Here is a 14,222-nt window from a genome sequence, read left to right as displayed (position 1 = left end):
AAGAGCAACCAAGCATCCTACTGTCTGGTAAGAGTGTAATCAATCAGTCTAGCACTGTCACCTGATTTGTAGGTTATCAGGTCGCTGGCTGACTTTCTGAAGTTAGTGTTACAGATCAATAGGTTATTTATATTGCTGAACTCCATGGAAGATACCAGGCTGCTGTCTGACAGGCCCATTGAAATCCCCAGCCATGAAGATGAGATCATTGTCACTCGTCTTTGAGGTAGCCTGCAGAAAACTCATAAACAGAGGGAGAGAAGGAGAGAACCAGAGAAACACCAAAATGTCTTATTGGGAAATATTAATACTCTGAAGTGAAGGGTAGCAGGTGAATTTTAGCATCCTGGTGTCTTGAAGTGAAGATTAACTAATCCACAATTTTGTCTTGTGTGGAGCATGAAAAACATAGGTGTGGAAGCACAATTGGTAACTGGGACAAAATGAATAATTTTTGATTCGTTATTTTCTCCCTACCTGTTTGAAATCATCACATTGCAAGTATTGCATCCTCATTTTGTAGCATTGCATCATCTTTGAGGGTAAAAATTGGTCAGCATAGTTCTTGTTGAAGTTTAGTGAGTTTGAAACAGGCTTGACCTTTATTCTCTAGAAAAACGCCAACGCCGTGGAGATCTCATTCTTGCCCCCAACATCATAAGCGGAAAGTGTAACCTCTCGAAAGAGCTGTTCTTCACTTCTGCTCCAGAGTGTCGGCTGCGGGGTCATTCTGAAAAGCTCTACCTGCGACAATTTCATCTCAATCGAAGGAGAGGGGCTTTCTCCGTCCGGGTTGCAGATCCGTGGAATAAGCTGCCAGACGAGATGGTGAAAATGCCGACGACTGCTCGGTTCAAAGTCTCCCTTGACCTCAAGTGACTTGAACTCTTTACATGAACACCACCCTGTACATAACTCCATGTCCCCCTACATGGCCTTGCTTTTTGCTTTTTGAGCCAAAAAATTAACTAACTATAAGAGATTTTCAACTTTGACCCAATTGTAATTGAGGTTGCTAATAAAATATCTGGATAATTTTTAGTGTTTAACAATCAATATTCATTTCTCTGTTGGATTCCAAGTCAATTTTCCCCCACACTAATGTCTAATTTGATCATTTTCAATTTTCAAAACAATAAAGTCTAAAATGGGGAAAAATGAGTTTTGACTTCAATAATTTCTTCTCTATCTGCAAGGTGTGTAAATATACTGGGAAAAGAATCACTTCAGCAGATCATGAAGAAGCTATAGAGAATATTTTATCATGAATTTTTAGATTTAGTTGAGTTGCATTGATTTCATATCATGTGCCATTTTTTCACGATCCTCTTTCAGTTGATGGAGATATCTTAAAATTCTTGTTGAATTTCTGATTCCTAAGAATGGATATTGATGTATATGAGTGTTTTCAAATATAATTCTAGGGTGCTAAATCAGTGAATTTACTTTATCTTGTCTTACTCATTTTGCCCAGCTAAATTTATCTTTTATATGTTCAAAGAGACAGGAGATAATTTTCTGAAATAATGTTCTGATGGGAATTATGTCAATTTTTCTTTCTTTTTTTTTTGTCTGGGGTGGTCATTATTTTCTTGTCTGTGAGTCAAAATAGCTTAATGGAAAAAGTTGTTCAATACCAATGCAAACATCAGGTGATAAATTTTTGTTTTTCTCTTAATTCATTTAATCTCGTATAGGAAAAAAAAAATATTTTAAAGAATGGAAAAAGAGAACAAACCAAAGTGGACCTCAACACACACACTTTAATCGTGAGTTACGATGAAGGGGATGGGATAAGAATTGGTTAAAATGCGAATTACTAGTATTTCAGAATGTAGAATACTCTAAAAGACGAAAAATAATGAAAAAAAAAAAAAATCATTTTAATCTTGGCAGCTATTGCGGAAGCACGATTAAGAGGTAGGAAGGAGGTGGCTGAGATATTTGGAAAAATATGGAGATTTACAATGTTTTTTTTTTTTTGTAGTGTTTTTGAAATGTTGAATACTAACGTCGAAAAATCTCGAAAAAAAAAAAAAAAAGATAAGAAGCCTAAGAAATCCCATTTTATTCGTGACAGCTTTTTTCAGAAAGTCCGTCGATGACAAAAAAAAAAAAAAAAGAAAACCTGTTCTTTCCATACTGATCAAATTTAATTTCTTTTATTATACAAAGCTTTCGAAAGTATTTCAGTCGAAGGCATTTTCATTTGTCTTCCACATAATAATATACGTTTTATATTATCTTTGTATTTTATAAGACGCATTTCTCTTTCACAGAACGCGCACGATGCGATTCCTTTTAGGAAACGCTTGTCTAGGGAATAGTTCTGAGCTTTGTCGTTTCTCATATAACGACATAATATTATAATATTTCGTGGAAGAGAGAGAAGAAGAAAAAAAAGAGAGAGAGAGGTCGTAATTTAAAAAAAAAATGACATTTGCTAAATAAAAGACTACAATAAGAATATCAAAGACGATGTTGCAAAGATGGTCTTCGTTTGACAGCTGGCGGATGAATATTTTTGTGGCTGTGCTGAGGTCATCTTGTCGGGCGTACATAATTTTTTTTTTTTTTGGCTGACAAGTCTTGATATCAGTTTTTTGTTCTTTTTATGAGGTAAAACTAATAGAAATTATTCCGTTATTATTATTATTTGGCAATCTTTCGTCTCTAGTAGACCTTTCCGTCGATTTCCGTAAATTTTTTTTTTTTTTACATATGGGCTTGCGGGAACTTTTGAAGTAATATACATACATATACACATACACCGAGTAAAAAATTTCAGTTATCTCTTTCTTTCACACATTACTCTGTCTCTTCACACACACACTAACAGAAGCACTTCACTTACACAACATACTGTCTGTCTCCCACACCCCATCAAACACACACACACACATGTACATCAATGCTTCCCATGCACGGTAACTTCAAAAGAACTTCCCTCGTCATACAATCGCTTTCTCTTAGTCTCTTTCGCTCTCATTACTTCAAAAGTTCCCGCAAGCCCATATGTAGAAAAAAAAATTTTTTTTACGGAAATCGACGGAAAGGTCTACTAGAGACGAAAGATTGCCCAGTTATTATTATTATTATTATTATAATTTTTTTAGGTGATGCTATGAAAGAATATTATTTTTTATTCTGTAGACATTTATCAGTGGCTGGAGGTTAAATAACAGAAAAGGAAATTTATCTTAGACCGAAATCTTTCACTAGACTAGGTGAGTCTCTGCAATGATATCACTGAAACGTTCGCAGTCGATCTTGAGTCTTTTCTGAAGTATCTCTCAAGCAAGTGCTCTTTTACCTTCTGATAAGCCCAGTCTTCATTGTCGCCTACAGTTGCTCAGTATTTTGATTGTGAGCGCCTTCCGTCACAAGGTCAACAGAATGTTGACTATGACAGAGTCGAAGCCACTACTTCCGTCAGTTTTATCGTACGCAGTTAACTGATCTGAACAAATCTCATCACTAGAGGAACGATTTTTTTGACGAAATTACAGGGTTGACATTACAGTTCTGTAGCCACCGCCCGCAAATTGCGATGTCAAAGATCCATGAACAAACAACTATTTCCTTATAGTTATATATCAGTGACTGACATGGCATCACACTTTCTCTGCAACCGTCGATCTTTTATGAGAGCCTTTGATTTTCAGCAAGCACCTTTCCTCGATTGAAGGTTCCTTTTCCAGATATGTTTCGCTAATTCCAAATACAAAGAACTGTGCATTTCAAGAGCATTGTCTCCAGGGTCTATTGGTTCATCTACATCAAACTTCTTCACACAAAGTCTACTCATATGCTTGAACAATTCTGACATGCTCTCGCTAGAAAAAAGCCAGGGTTGGCCTCTGTACTTCTTGTTGAGCGCTTGTTATTCCAGTACCACATGATTTGCAGGAGAGTTTTGACTCGGCTCATTTGATTTGGTCTTAAAAATTGACAGAATGCCCTTGGTTCACGAAAAATCTTGTTCAGTAACAAGCGGGGCGAAAAGATTGTATCCCTAGGATTCTCATCTCGTTTAACTCTGACTGCATTTGGGGGATAAGTTTTCTATTATTGGTCTGTGGTTGTTTAACTGTTTATTTTCTGTTATTTAACAATCGACTGACGAAATAAAATAAATGAACAGTTACTCATATCTTTATATATAAAAGTGAAGTTGTGTGCTGTCTGTCTCCTACGATTTAGATTCCTAACTACTCCCACATTTTGCGGTGCAGTGTAACCCAAACTGGGTATCTTATAGTTGTGATTCATATCGAGCCCTTCTGGGTATTAGCGCGCGTCTACGATGAGTCTACGATTTAAAAAAAAATTTACCATAATTTTTTTCCATTTTAATGTATTTTCTCGCTATTATATAAGGGAAGTAACTCTCTAAAAATGTCTACGATAAGTCAACGATTAAAAAAAAAATTTACCATCAATTTTTCTCCATTTTTAATGCATTTTTTGGCTATAACTCTCTAAAAATGCTTATATAGTTATTTCCCTTACAAACCCGAGCAACGCCGGGCGATACTGCTAGTAATTCATAAACTAATATAAAGAACTTCGCTTCACAAATAAAAAGAAAACGAACCCCTCACCATCCCCCTCCTCCCGGTAAGCTAACCGCAGCACAGCCACAAAACATAAATCCTTCCGCCGCCGACAAACAAACGGATTTTCGGATAGTAAATACTAAGATCCGAGGAAGGTAAATGGTCTTTCGAAAAGATTAGTCATTTTAAAGCTCAGTGCCAAAGGAGTAATATAACCACGAAGAACTTTCGAAGCCAAAACGTCAGAAGGTACAATGCAGGTGCGCATTTGTAGAGTAAAAGCCATTAAATTAATTCAATGAAAATCTTAACCAACAGGTATGAGTAAATAAAAACTTATTCCATCTTCCTGTTAACATTGGGACACCAATTGGGGTACTTAGTACCCACTATTGGGTTAGTGAGAGAGTTTCTATATTATGGTCGCTCCAATTGCTACAAATACCAAGTTTCTCTAAAATCAAACTTACCTTAAAAGCAGCCAAAAAACAGACAGGGTCATGGACATAACTAGTTTGGTGTCCCATTTCTTCAAAATCTTCCTGAAAATACATGTTTCCAATTAAATTTTGCAGTGATACATTTTCGATGGCATAGATTATGATTATGTTTAGGAAAAAAGTCGGGTGAGTTTTAGATCATTCTTCCTCACCTATTTCGACTTCGTTGCCACCAATTTCCTTAACTTTAGTACTTTTCGCATTTTTCTTTCCCAGATTTATATAATAATAATAATAACAATAATTTATTCTTTTTATTGGCCACAAGGGCTGACACACATGATTATAAAACATAAAGGGACAAAACAGGACGAAAGGTTACAAAGGGTTTTGTCCGTTTTTGAAAAATCCGTGTAAACAACAGTGTAACAATGAAAATATTTAACAACGAAAAACTCCCAAAAGGGGGGAAGCGTTACGAAAGGTTCCTGGTGGAAAAAAACCCCCATAAAAGCCAACGGGAGCCTAGTCAAAAAAGGGGTGTAGAGGGTCCCTTTTCTCCTTTTATATTACCTTTTTGAATCACAGGGGAAACCTGAGAACTGGTCCATTTATACTGGCCAGTCTCGCACAATTCACCCACCTTTCAAAAAACTTGCTATCGGACAGCAAATAATAATAATGAAATTATTGTATACAGTGCTCAAGTGCACCACAACTTGTCAGACAGTGCATATAAAGTACATGCAGTAATGTACAAATGTCTGGAAAGCGAACAATGTATGAGTCAGATACATAAAAATTACGTATTTATACTCTCTCTAAAATGTATTTCTGCGAAATCGCTTTTAATATTAGGTTGTCCCAAAAGTTCGTAAACACTTGCGAAAATTGAATTTTTACTCGCCAAGTACTAACAAAAACGACAAAAATTATTCCTCAAAATAAAGACCATTATTTTCCAAGACTTTCTACGAACTTTTGGGACAACCTTATAATATACATTTGGAAACAAATTCTTGGGTGGCCCCAAACTCTAGTTATGCCTGCATATATTGTCTCGCAAGATATTTTTGGAAAAAATCCAGAACGGTCTTGGCTTGATTCTGAGACTAAACAACAACATAACCTTTAAAAAGAATCTCTTTGACGCCAAAACACGGCGACATTCAACGAACGAAGAAAAAAACCGTTATTTTGCACGTTGACAATTGCCATTGCAATTTTAATAAGCAGCAATGAGTTAAGAAAGTTTAGCTTGGAATAAACAAACATTGAATTATAATTAGAATAATTTAAATTTGTCAAAGTAAGATCCTTTCCTTCCTTACTGTTCCTCCTTACTAAAAGATTCTAAAAACCTTTCGGAAATTTCCAGTTAAAATGTTATTGGAGTTGTAGAGTGAAAACTTTTTTTTAGTGGATAGAAGGCCTTCATTTGTTTATTGATTCCCAACCTCATGGGACAGGCGTTCAGTCCCATTGCGTAACACCTTGGTAAGTATCTTCTACTTACAGCCCCGGGCCAACAAAAGCCTTGTAGGTGGATTTGATGAATGAAAAACTGAAAGAAGCCTGTCGTGTGTGTGTGTGTGTGTATATTTATACATGGAGGTACTCCACTCCCCGCACTCGAAAACAGGTGTTGCTTTGTTTATATCACCTTAGGGTTTCGGCAAAAAGAGATCGATAGAATAAGTACCTGGTTTTAAACGAGTCGATTCGTTCAACTAAAATTATTCAAGGCGGTTCCCTAACATGGATGCAGTCCAGTGACTAAAACAAGTAAAAGGTACAAGATGAACGATTCATCATGTGTTTGCTATCTTTAATCTTTTACTTGTTTCAGTCATTGGACTGCAACCATGCTGGGGAACCGCCTTGGAGAATTTTAGTCGAACTAATCGACCACAGTACTGATTTTTTTTTCTTTTGTAGAACCTGGTACTTATTCTGTAGGTCAATTTTGTCGAACCGCTAGGTTATAGAGATGTAGACACATCAACACCGGGTGTCAAACGGTGGTAGGGGACAAATACAAAAAGACACACACACACACGTAGATATATATGTATATTATGTATTCCTTTATTCTTTTACTTGTTTCAGTCAATTGACTGCGGCCATGTTGGAGCACTGCCTTGAAGTGTTTTATTTGAACAGATCAACACTAGGACTCATTTCTTTTTCAAATTCTAGTACTTATTCTATCAGTCTCTTTGTCCGAACCACTAAATTACGGGGACGTAGACACACCAAGACTGGTTGTCAAGCGGTATGGGGGGGACAAACACAAACAGAAAAACACACATAGATCATCATCATCATCATCATTGTTTAACGTCCGCTTTCCATGCTGGCATGGGCTGAATGGTTTGACTGATGACTGGCAAGCCAGGAGGTTGCACCAGGCTCCACTCTGATCTAGCAAGGTTTCTACAGCTGGATGCCCTTCCTAACGCCAACCACTCTGTGAGTGTAGTGGGTGCTTTTTACATGCCACTGGCATCGACCACGTTTGAATGGGGCTTTTTATGTGCCACTGGCAGCGGAGTCAGTCAGGCGGCACTGGCATTGACCACACTCAGATGGTGCTTTTTACATGCCACTGGTATGGGAGCCAGTCAAGCAGCACTGGCATTGACCACGCTCAAACGGTGCTTTTTACATGCCACTGGCATGGGTGCCAGTCAGACAGCATTGGCATCAGCCATGACAACGATTTCACTTGACTCAACAGGTCTTCTCAAGCACAGCATATTGCTCAATGATTAGAGGGTACTTTTAAACAGGTCAGTTATGTGACACTGGCATCGGTCATGGCTACGATCTCACTTGGCTTGCCAGGTCTTCTCAAGCACAGCATATCTCCAAAGGTCTTGGTCACTTGTCATTGCCTCTGTGAAGCCCAATGTTTGAAGGCTGTGCTTCACCACCTCATCCCAGGTCTTCCACATGTTCCCTCCACTGTTAGGGTGTGACATTTCTTCACACAACTATCCTCATCCATACACAACATATGACCATACCAGCACAGTCATCTCTCTTGCACACCGCATCTGATGCTTCTTATGTCCAACTTTTCTCTCAGGGCGCTTACACTCTGTCATGTATGCACACTGACATTATACATCCAGCGGAGCATACCAACTTCAGACTGGTGGAATAAGTACTAGGCTTACAAAGAATAAGTCCTGGGGTCGATTTGTTTGACTAAAGGCAGTGCTCCAGCTGTCAAATGGTCAAATGACTGAAACAAAAGAATATATTGTGTGTGTGTATATATATGTGTGTATAAATATATATTATATATGTGTATATATATTTATATTATATATATGTATATATATATTATATATATATCACGTGATCACGTGATCGACCAGTCCATCAGATGTAGTTACACATCGCTGGTCACAATGCGTTCGCATTGTTTTAGCCTTCAAATGATGCCACCTCGCTGGCTAAGCGAGCAGGCCAACAGAAGAAAGAGTGATGAAAGAGTACAGCAGGGATCACCAACCCCTGCCGGAGCCTCGTGGAGCTTTTAGGTGTTTTCGCTCAATAAACACTCACAACGCCCGGTCTGGGAATCGAAACCGCGATTCTACAACCGCGAGTCCGCTGCCCTAACCATTGGGCTATTGCGCATCCACGCATTATATATATATATATACGAGAAAGAAGCAACAAGAATGGATTAGTTTTTAGTACAATTGTTTCATACAAAGACAGGCTTTATTAAAAGTTGCAAAAATTGCAGCAGATAAAAGTGTCCCGTACTCATCAGCTAAAATACATATGAGTTCTCCAAACATCTTAGTGGGTGAGGCTATACTCATGAAGTATTGGAGATAATTTCATTAAAGGCAGATTTAGGTTGCAAACAGATTTCCAAAGTTCTTTAATGATGATGCACAGTCTTATCACAGGTTCTTAAAAGCTTATTAGCTTCACAGAGAAGGTGAATTAATCCGTAGTGTAGATGTAAATTTCCAGAGATATGAGGAGGATGATACACAGACTTATCACAGGTTTTTAAAAGGGCAAAGAAGCTCATAGTATACATTGGTAGGCCATTAAACTAAACTCAATAGTTCGTTCATTTTTTTTTTTTAAGTTAAATTAAAATACATCGGTAGTAATAATTCTCACATCGACAATGCTCTTCTCAATATGTGTGATGTACCAGTTAAGACAATCTTTTGCACTTCTTGCAGGGATGGTAAGCCATATAATTTTCGGTTTTATTATTATTATTATTCATTAGAAATGGAGATACAATGGAGACATCTAGCCCTATGTGCTTAGCAAGAGTCAAGAAGTTTTGTTTTGCTTTTGGCCATAGCTTGTTTTATCTCATCTTTGAAAACTGTACATGAATGATCATTTATTTTAAAAATGGTGATAAAAAGATTTAATTGGTTAAAAAAATAAAAAAAAAAACCCCCACAAAACAGTTTTAAAAAGTCGACAAAAAGCTGTTTTTGTGTAAAGAAATATATAGTGGCTGTGTGGTAAGTAGCTTGTTTACCAACCACATGGTTCCGGGTTCAGTCCCACTGCGTGGCACCTTGGGCAAGTGTCTTCTATAGCCTCGGGCCAACCAAAGCCTTGTGAGTGGATTTGGTAGATGGAAACTGAAAGAAGCCCGTCGTATATATGTATATATATATATATATATATATATATATATATATATATATATGCGTGTGTGTGTGTGTGTCTGTGTTTGTCCCTGTAGCATTGCTTGACAATCGATGCTGGTGTGTTTATGTCCCCGTTACTTAGTGGTTCGGCAAAAGAGATCGATAGAATAAGTACTGGGCTTACAAAAGAATAAGTCCCGGGGTTGAGTTGCCCGATTAAAGGTGGTGCTCCAGCATGGCCGCAGTCAAATGACTGAAACAAGTAAAAGAGTAACATATACATTGCAAGGTGAGGACCATAACTCATGGTCAAAAATTGGCTAGCAGACTGAAACTTGAGGTTTCAAATTCTTTGCTGGACTTCTTGTTACAAAGGTAAAATATGGACAGCAAAAGAATTTCAGAAAGATGTGGCTATATTGATATGTTGAAACTGGAAATAGGCATACCAAAAAAGACAAAAATTAACCTGAGTATTGGCAGGCAGTGGCAACTCTGGAAATTGGCCACTCTGAGTTTCATAATCTGTGAAAATTAAGCATTACTACGTTTAATGAATGAAAATATATTAATTTCCTTTTCTGTTCTGTATTTTTAAAAAATAATTTTAATGTAATTGTTTCCCTTTTATTAATAGTTATTGCCATACTAATTATGGCAGTTTATAAATATAAGACTAAAGCTGTCGCTGATTAGCTCCAAGAGGCCATCGCCTCTAGCTAGCTATATGACACACGAACCTGCATCCATTACAACCTTCGAACAGGGGAGGTCAGCCGCTTCACCTTGCTAGTCAGACATCTGCAGACATGTTTCAGGGTTGTTGCCCTTTATCAATGCAGCGTATTCAGAACCAGCAGGTGTCGCTACTGACCGTCTGTTCAAAGATTTTATTTACCTAGTTACAGTGGAATACATCCACTTGTTTTCAATAATAGAAATATTAAAATTACTAAGTCTCTCTAAAGGAGATTACGGCAGCGTTACTGGATATTAATAGGTTCGTGTGTCATATAGCTAGCTAGAGGCGATGGCCTCTTGGAGCTAATCAGCGACAGCTTTAGTCTTATATTTATAGACTGCCATATTAGTATGGCGATAACTATTAATATCCAGTAACGCTGCCATAATCTCCTTTAGAGAGACTTAGTAATTCTAATATTTCTATTGTTTCCCTTTTGTTTATTTTAAAATGTTTATTTTTTTTTCCAGCTATGCAACAGTCCATTCTCATAATTCTAATGCTGCAATATGCTACTCTTGTAGGGCTGTCAATTATAGTTGGTGGACCTTATTATGCATTACTTGGTTTGGTAACTGGTAAGGAACATTATCCATTTATAATTTTATGCACACACATACGCACATACTCACACATATGTGGAGGCGCAATGGCCCAGTGGTTAGGGCAGCGGACTCGCGGTCATAGGATCGCGGTTTCGATTCCCAGACCGGGCGTTGTGAGTGTTTATTGAGCAAAAACACCTAAAAGCTCCACGAGGCTCCGGCAGGGGATGGTGGTGATCCCTGCTGTACTCTTTCACCACAACTTTCTCTCACTCTTACTTCCTGTTTCTGTTGTACCTGTACTTCAAAGGGCCGGCCTTGTCACTCTCTGTGTCACGCTGAATATCCCCGAGAACTACGTTAAGGGTACGCGTGTCTGTGGAGTGCTCAGCCACTTACACATTAATTTCACGAGCAGGCTGTTCCGTTGATTCGGATCAACCGGAACCCTCGTCGTCGTAACCGACGGAGTGCTTCCGTACTCACACATATATGTATGTGTGTTTATAGTGTATATATTGGGTTGTCCGGGAAGTTCATGCTGATTTTTAAAAGAAAGAAAAAGGTCAACAATTACTTGCCATTACATTTTTAATTAACCAAATATGAACCATTTTGTTGCACAATGTGTCTCCATCTTTCCTTTAACTTGAAAATACCCTCTTCCCAGAATCGAGGTGGTTTCATAGCAAAGAATTCATCAAGGTATCTTTTTACGTCATCCAAGGAATTGAAATTTTTACCATTAAGACAACTCTGCAGAGATCTGAATAAGTCCAAAGGAGCAATATCTGGTGAATATGGAGTGGGTTAACACATCCCAGCCGAGCTGCAGCAATTTTTGTCTGGTTCCCAAAGCATCAAGTGCCGAAAATGAACTTTCGTATCTTCCATTTTAAAGGGTTACAGAATTAACACAGGTTATAGGAACATAAACCTTCTTTCATGAAAAGATAGCTTAAACTGTGCTCTAAATGGAGGTATAGTCAAATCCTATTTTATGGACTCGACTATGTTCTAAAATAAGTCGAAAGTTAAGCTACTATAAATCGGCATGAACATTCTGGACAACCCAATAGTTACAGCTGAAAAGTTCTAAACAGTACTCAATGTCTAGGGGAAGAGTTGTTTATGATTATTGTAGTTGGCACCTTGCTTCTCATTTTTCAAATTTCATGATCCTGACCATCACACTGGATATGAAAAGGAGTACAGGTGATCTCTTGTTAAGAATATGTAGGTAAGAGTATCAAAAAGCAGTAGATCATTTGTGGAAAAGGAAAGAGAAAGAAAGGTAAAGAAAAGAGAGAAAAATCATGCCTTTTCTAACAATTTTGGGTTGTGGCTGGAGGGGACGTTATTCATATTTATATGCTGGTTGGCCTTTATAATGTGTGATTAAAATGTTTATATCAGTTTTATTGCAAAGAATGAGCAAATTAATTATGTTAAAAATACAGTTAAATTTATAAGAAAAAACAAGCCTAGTCAATTATATCAACACTATTATTATTTATGCTTTATTTTATTGATATAATAGAGATGAAAGATAAATGTAGCATTGACAACCTTTCTTCAGAAACTGGTAATTAAAACTAATTATTATAAATGATCTAGTTTTTATTGAATCATTTATGCTAATTTACTTAGCCGCATTCTTTTTATAATTTTTTACAATTTTTGCGTTATATATCATATTACAATATTGGTTTCAAATTTTGGCACAAGGCCAGCAATTTTAGAGGAAAGGGATAGTCAGTTATATCAACACCAGCAGTCAACTAGTACTTATTTTATTGACTCTGAAAGGAAGTAAGACAAAGTCGACCTTTGTAGAATTTGAACTCAGAATGTAAATGATCAGAGAAATGCATCTAAGCATTTTGTCCAATGTGTTAATGATTTTGTCCATTTGCCACCTTATGTTAGAATATTAAATGCTCTATATTAGTTTGTTAAGGTATCACCAATATCTTCGTCTTTATTGAATGATTGAAAGGAAAGGATGCATGACTTAATGAAAAGAAAGTGATTTTTCTCTTCAGTAATCCAATAAAGGATTTTTCTCTTCAGTAACCCACTAAAGGATTGAGGTTCAGATCTGCAGCTTAAAGAAACATTTATCAATTGTACAATATTTTCATTCACTATTAGGTGCATATCTTACAGCTAAATAAGCCAAAATGCTTACCAAATAGTTAATCTAAAAAGAAAATTGTTTGCTCATGTTTTAATTAAGGATTAAAAAATATGCTTGATATGATGTTATAACAATAACACAAATGAGTTTTTTTTTTATGAACCACTTATTTATATTTATTCTCTTTTACAGGTTTTTTATATGTTTGTTATCTAGCATGGAAATATTCTCCTAATTAAAGAATTATAAGAATTGCTGTAATGTATCAAATTTTACAGAATTAATGCTATCAAAGATTGAACATCACTCTATTTTATAACTATTTTTCGTCTTTACTGACATGGATATTGATTGTCTGTACAAACTAAAACAAAAAGAGCATTAATTCTGAAACAAGTGTTCCACATCAGGACACTTCCTTAACAATAGCCACTATGTGACCTACTTTTCAACATACATCAACGAATGTTTGAGCTCCTCATCCTGGCCATACACACAAAAGAAAAACAAAATTAATATTTTAAAAATTGAACTGTTAAATATTTAAAAAAAATGATATAACAATTAAAATTGCTTATTGATGTCTTCCATCTCTTGTCATACTTTCAGAAAACTGCTTGTAAAAAGTTTAAGGCAAGTAAAATAAGCTTGGATTGTGAACACAACTTAGTGTTACACTATAGTTTTTGATATGGTTTAACCCTTTAGCATTCAGATTATTCTGTCAAATGTAAAGTTTATGTATTCACACTATGTAAAATTAATCCTGCATCATTTCATGGCTTTGAGATTTCAATGATGTGTTTTGTTTATTTTTAAAATGACACAATAAGATAGCTATGAATGACCATATCTGACTAGTTTGAACATAAAAAAGGTAGAATGTTTTGGCCGGATATGGCCAGTTTAAACAATAAAGGGTTAAACCTTATTTATCATCAGTAACAATAAAATGCTTAAAGATATTAATTTTACTGACTTTCATCAGGCAATGCACATAACGTCCATACCTTATTTACAATAACCACCATGTTGGTTGGTCGTGTTTTGTGCAGCAAAAAATAGATGAGTTGGTTATATGAAACATTGACATTCATGAATTTGGTGAAAAATAAAAGATTACAATGACTAAAAAACCAAAAAGAAA

The 14,222-nt window shown here is 36.4% G+C and overlaps 1 protein-coding gene and 1 long non-coding RNA gene across 4 annotated transcripts in view; one reads left to right on the top strand and one right to left on the bottom strand.

The window, feature by feature from the left end:
* LOC115210622 overlaps positions 1 to 14,222 on the top strand; it is a 119,130-nt gene extending 104,908 nt beyond the window's left edge. For all 3 annotated transcript variants that reach the window (XM_036502549.1, XM_029779224.2, XM_029779225.2), the window contains 3 exons: positions 10,861 to 10,968; positions 13,268 to 13,769; positions 13,995 to 14,222. The gene's annotated coding sequence lies outside the window, so the exon portion shown is untranslated. The remainder of the gene's footprint in view (positions 1 to 10,860; positions 10,969 to 13,267; positions 13,770 to 13,994) is intronic.
* On the bottom strand, positions 1,522 to 5,281 carry LOC118763154. The gene is made up of 3 exons (XR_004998914.1): positions 5,212 to 5,281; positions 5,030 to 5,101; positions 1,522 to 1,596 (listed from the first exon to the last, which is right to left on the bottom strand). It is a non-coding gene; the product is annotated as an uncharacterized LOC118763154 (long non-coding RNA).

The sequence above is a fragment of the Octopus sinensis genome, linkage group LG4, assembly GCF_006345805.1.
Source record: "Octopus sinensis linkage group LG4, ASM634580v1, whole genome shotgun sequence".
In the NCBI taxonomy this organism is placed as follows: domain Eukaryota; kingdom Metazoa; phylum Mollusca; class Cephalopoda; order Octopoda; family Octopodidae; genus Octopus; species Octopus sinensis.
Note: the sequence above shows the minus strand (reverse complement) of the source record. Positions and strands in the feature narration are given on the sequence as shown.